At 34.5% G+C, this 6080-nt stretch overlaps 1 protein-coding gene and 1 long non-coding RNA gene across 2 annotated transcripts in view; one reads left to right on the forward strand and one right to left on the reverse strand.

The window, feature by feature from the left end:
- Positions 1–6080, forward strand: part of ZFHX4 (zinc finger homeobox 4) — a 211127-nt gene that overhangs the window by 129456 nt on the left and 75591 nt on the right. The gene's annotated exons all lie outside the window — the stretch shown is intronic.
- LOC109304973 overlaps positions 2439–6080 on the reverse strand; it is a 23669-nt gene continuing 20027 nt past the window's right edge. Inside the window, exon 3 of the long non-coding RNA XR_002099520.1 lies at positions 2439–3750. This is a non-coding gene — a long non-coding RNA (uncharacterized LOC109304973). The remainder of the gene's footprint in view (positions 3751–6080) is intronic.

Here is a 6080-nt window from a genome sequence, read left to right on the forward strand (position 1 = left end):
TTATATTGTATGCTGTCAGGAAAAAAAGTAGATGAATATGTTATTACATCTAGGCCTTGAATATATATCCTGAGTCCATTTTGTACAACTATAGACCACAATTCTATAGATATCTGTACAAATGCATAGCCAAAATTGTATATTTATAATTATACCATAGATATTTTGGAGGGCTCATCACTTTGCTCTATAAAAGAATATGAACATGTTTTAGTAAGGAAATACCATAGAGTTTTAGGTTCAAAAGAAAGTGTGAGAGACTTAGTGATCAAGATCTTCAATCAGAAGCATAACCACTTAAAGTAGTATGAAGCTTCTTTATAAGCATTAGCTAGGTCCAGTATCATTTTCACAGAGGAAGAATATAAAGGCTCTAGTCCTTCCAACCAAGTTGATGGTAGTATTGCTGCCTACTTCAATGAGAGTAGGAGCTAGTCCCAAATCATTTGGCTACAAAAGCTTCATCCAACTTTACATCATTTTGACTTAAAATGTCTGAAACTTTTTTGTTGGATAAAGTTGTTAAATGGCACCATTTGTTTCAAAATATCCAAGAACAAGTTGATAGAAGCTTGAAGCAGCACAGAAATACAGATGAGCTTTGTGAATTGTATTTGTGAAATATGCTTAGTATCAGGCTCTGTGTGCATGTAGACAGGTATTGCTCTAATTGGCACCAGTTTTATACCAGGGTGAGTCTATTGGTATTAGTGGAGTCGCTCTCAGTTCTCACAAGTATAAATGAAAGTAACACAGGCCCACTACATTAATACAACACTCTACAATACACCTGATTTTTCTTCCTTGTATAGAAAAGAAATAATATAATTATGGTTTAGAGAAGGTTTTGTATCTTTATTTGTTTGTTTAAACAGTCTACTGCTGAATTTAATGTTGGATTAGGTAGGGTGAGAGTTTACTGAGAAATTGCGCAGCTGTATTTGTACAAAGCTGTACCTGATTCCAACCTCCTGTAGTGTGAGCAGTGGTAAGTGAACTGTTTCTGTGTTGTTCACTCAGTCTGTCAGATCGAAACTCAGCTCAATAGCATTAAACTAGCTCCCATTTGAAAGATTTGTCTTACAAAACCCTGAAAACTGCTCTGAACATGCATACATTGATTTTGTTGCTGGAATCTCCTGAGCTTTGATGAAAAAGCAGACTCCACATGCAGGTGAAAGAGGGTTTACCTCTTCAATATTAAAAAGAGAAAATTAAGGATTTCTGTTCGGCTAAGGCTGAACTAATCAGTGGTATGCAAGGGTAAGAAAGTTGGCCTTGAGCCTGTAGTACTGTCTTGTTTTCTGTGGTTGAACAACACGTTTCAATATCTCCAATAGCTGCCTTTGAGTTGCAATGTTCCATTATTCCAATTTGCATGGCTAAATGAATGATTTTGGCTATAGGACTAAATTTTTCTTATTCTACTTAGACAGAGGAAGGTAATTGTTATTTTTATTGCTGGACATTCAGTTAAATTCTCTTCTGGAAAAGATGCAAGCATTCTAACAGAAACCCCCCCCCCCATGAGTATGGAAGCATTTTAAAAACTGAACAGTTTAGTATTCACTGAAGAGATAAGGCATTTTGAGATTGAAAGTTTAGTTCCATTCCATTTAGTTCTATTAAAGCATAAAAAACACGAGAGATGACTGATTTTCATAAACTTTGATGCTTTTCTCTGTAGAATTAGGAAGTACATTTGGGCTTGTCAGTTGGAGAGCATTTCTTGTCTGTCCTTGATACAGGCATTTGTTCCCTGGCATTTTCTAGCATCATAATGCATGCAACTATGTGAAATTTTGTGGCATAAGAGAATTACAGTGTACTTAGTTTGCACACATCATCACTCAGCAGGGTATTCCAGAGTCAAGTAACTGTAGTATCTCAGAAGAACACTCATATATTCAATAGCAACAACTTTTGCAATTACTTGTGTCTACCATCCATAGTTTTGATAAAGTAATGTGAAAATCTCTGAAATTATGGTGTAAGTAAGGCTTTAGCAGGGGAAAAATAAAGGTTTAAATAAAACAGCTACACAGTAACTATCATAGAATGTTGCAAATATGTCTAGAATCAAGTCTTATCAGGCATGTCTTTGATCTATTGTAAGAAACACAGTAACAGTGTTGAAATAAATTCTACAGAGACAGATAAAGCAGGATAAGAGAATTTCAGAAATTAGATAACATTTATTTTCTATTATTTGTAAGAATTGCTTGGTTTGCCTCATAGGCATATGCTTGTTGCATTCCCATGGCTCACTCAGCATGGTTCTTCTTCTGCAGATCTGCTTCCCTATCACTAGTAAATTGAGGTCCCACTCCAGAAACATATAGGATGAAAAATACAGAAAGAAGAGAGCTAGTTTCTGAGCACATTTAATATTATCAAAATGATAATAACACCAAAGAAGTAACAGAATTGTGAAGATCGTTTTCATGGCTTTAATTCAAATTTAGCATAGATCTGTAGGGAGCAAGAAGAACAAGGTCTCTTGATGACATGTAGATCTATAGGCTGCTTTATCCAGTGCAATGCAATTGTGAATGGTCTTCAAGCCTTCCCCTAAACGTAGGGGATGAATACTCCTCAACCCCTAAAACGCTAATTTATTTAATGACTTCATAAAGTCTTAAAAATATACAATACTTGTATTATAGCATAAAGCATTTATTGTACAAGAAAGATATTCAGTTTGCTAACCTAGGCCTGTTTATTAATGCAATATTAATTAATCCAGAATTCTGCAACTTGAAATCAATAGAGCTGAATTGTTTAAACCATTGTGATAAAAAGATTTATCATTTGAATTCTAGCTTTACATGATAATATCTGTAGTGGTTTCATATTGTAGTTCTCATATACTCAGATACTTTAGCTGCTCAGGTAGAAGCTGAACCACTGGAATTATTTTTTTCCAGGCCAATCCATAAAGATGCCTTTTTCACCTCTTTGATGTGATAAGGAAGTGTTAAATCAAAGTGAATCCCTATTCTGCACCTTGGGACTGAATAGTGCTTAAGCCAATTGTTACTACTCCTGGGTGTTTCAGACACTGAACCATGCATCTCCACAGATCAGAGAGGATTGTAACAGTCATCCTGTGCCACCTGCTATCACTTAATTAGTATAATCATCTAATTTCCAGTTGGAAATAATGGCATCATGCACTTTTCAGTAATTGCAACTGTCATAATATATTCCAAATTATGTTACACTAATATTATGTGATTTAGACATTTTAGGAAGAGGGGTGCTTTTCTGCATTAACACACCAGTGTCTCTGCTCTTGGCTTCTACCCCAGAACACAAGGACCACAATCAGTTTTCTACCCCATTATGATCATGAAGATATTATTATGTAATATCTCTGCAAATTAGCTTTTGGTGAGATTTCAGCATTAGTGGGTAGAGCAAAAAATAAATAATGTACCCAGCACTTCATAATCATATAAAATGTGTCCTAGTTGAAAGGGTTTTTGGGTTTTTTTAAAACAAAGCTAAAAATATTTTTTTCATAAAATGTTGGTGAACACATTGCAGTGAGATTTTACACAAATTCTACATAGCTTCTAGGATTAAAGAATAATAATGCCAGTTGATCTGAAGAGTTTCTGATGTTTAACATAATTAGACTGCTTGCATTTTCCTCCCAGAGATTACATCACAGCAAATGAATAGGTAATGAACAGGTCAACTTGGGGCAGCTTCATTTCACTGAACAGACAGTTCTGGGCCATGATGCTTTAAAGAGAGAGAGAGAAAACAGCCAGTGAGACTGGGAGACACTAGGCAATCCGGAGCTACTGTCAGCATTAACCCCCTCCCCCACACTAAACGATACTGCACTGCAAAGAGAAGCGCTGCCACATACATATTAGGCAAGGTTATTGCTACTTCACTCAGTAAACACGCTGTGCCTGCTGGACATCTTTTATTTTTATTTCATTTTTGTGATGTATTTTATATGTTAATCTAGGATAGTGAGGGTCAGGATGCACTCAAAATATTGGGCTAAATTCCTCCCCAGGGCAGTTCCAAGTCCATTGATTTCAATGAAGTTACACCTGGGATGAATTTGGTCTATTATTAACTATATAGATTATATGTCCAGTTATCTTAGTGTACTAAAATGCCCAGAATATATATAAATAATGAAGTATGTAATTACAGTCCTGTTTTTAATTTGTGTGCCTGTGTGCCGATGCATATGCACATGTTTATAATTATCATTCTGCTATTTTAGTCTATTTTTGTTTATTTCAGTTTGTTTTACTAAAAAAATAGGGATACACATTTAGTGCATATTTCAAAGGGCACTTGTAAATCTTTCAAAATACATAATACTGGCCAGCTTGATTTTCTAATTATATTATTAAGTAAAATTGCCCTTAGTTCAACCTATGTATGTACAACACTTATAAATGGCAAATACAATACTTCCCTTTCAAAATATTATAAAAACAATGCATTTAAGCTACCACTGAATACATGTTAATGAATTTATACAGGTTGGGGATCCTGTCAGTCAATAGGAGCCAATAGAGCTGTTCCCCATCAATATTATAAACAAAGATTTCTTTCATTCATATAATTCTGATACTAAAAAAGGGTATTGTACATAACAAATTGCTTCATAGGGATCTCTTCCTGGGGGAAAAAATAGATTTTAAAAGTTATCCTTCTTCAGTAGGAGACTTAAAAGCAGAAGCATGACTTACCTTCTCATACATCTTCTAACTCAGTTTAGTTTTCTACACTTCCCTTCATCCTTTCATACATTCCTGCATCTTGCAGTATTATACGCTGGGAAGACCTAGTAAGCGAGTTAAAGCCTGATGACGCTAACGAATCCCAGCGCAAATGACTGAATCAATAGGAAACCAGCCACTGCTGTTTAAGTGTATCGATAAATGTACCTTTATTTTCTCTTGAATGGATAAGTGTCGCAGTTAAGAGTCCTATGGATCTCTTAATTGAAAGTTAATTTTAAATCAATAAAGAGAGTCATTTAAATATTGATCAGTCCTTTCTACACGAATTGTTAGCTGATTTTTTTTGAAACAACTTTGTTTAAATGCAATCAATAGCCCACAATCAGTGCATTCCATAAAAAATTGACAGATGTTCCCAAAATGCCTGCTAGGCATAATCTTATCTGTTTACATATGTAGCATAGATATATCATTTTACATAGGTATCCATGGCAAAAATATGTTTTTCTTAAGCACCAAATAGTAGTTTTTAGACTCATCCTCCACCTTGTTGGTCACCAAAGAGGTTTAAAATTTTTAAAAGCTATCACTTAATTGCATAAGTAGTATTTCTATTTTTTTATTAATGTAGACTGACTGCAAAGGAAAACTTTTCATTTTTTACACACAGAATAAAGATATAGGCATTCATTTGAAGCATATGTACAGTAACACTACTATGTCATAATCCATTAGATGTGCTACTATGCACAAAATAGTATTTAGCTTTTAATGAAATAGCTGTGTGTGTGTGTGTGTGTGTGTGTGTGTGTGTGTGTCTGGTTATCTGTTTTGGGATGGCAAGCACTCTTATTCATTTTGTTTTATTTCTTGGATAGCATCTCTCTTTCTGCATAGCAGCAAATAGTCATGCTTGCTTTCATTTCATTTTGACAAAGAGGCCAGTCGAGTTAAAAGGATACAAATTTCATTTCATAAGATTCATCTTGATTAACCTAATAAAGTAAACTCAGATGCATGTGGCTTTCAACATACCAGCAAATATGAGGCTCCTTTAACATGGCTTCCCACAGCATGTTTGGGTGATTTGTCTGTGGCCATTTGCTTGAAGTTATAGTACAACACATCACAAGAAAATAGAACTGGTCATTTTGATACAAGCAATACAAATTGTATTTTGGTCCTGTACTCCATGATTATAAACTAAACCCAACCAAAACCCTATTTTGATTTTTTAGAGCAGTAAATTGAATTTTCAAAGTCTTCTTTATTTATTATTATTATTGTAGTTGTTATTATTATTATTTGATCTCCAGAAAACAGTTAGTTCTAAGAAGAGGTTTGTGTTTATAAGAAGGA

Source organism: Gavialis gangeticus, unplaced genomic scaffold, assembly GCF_001723915.1.
Source record: "Gavialis gangeticus isolate Ggan-Ray unplaced genomic scaffold, GavGan_comp1, whole genome shotgun sequence".
NCBI classification, from domain to species: Eukaryota; Metazoa; Chordata; order Crocodylia; family Gavialidae; genus Gavialis; species Gavialis gangeticus.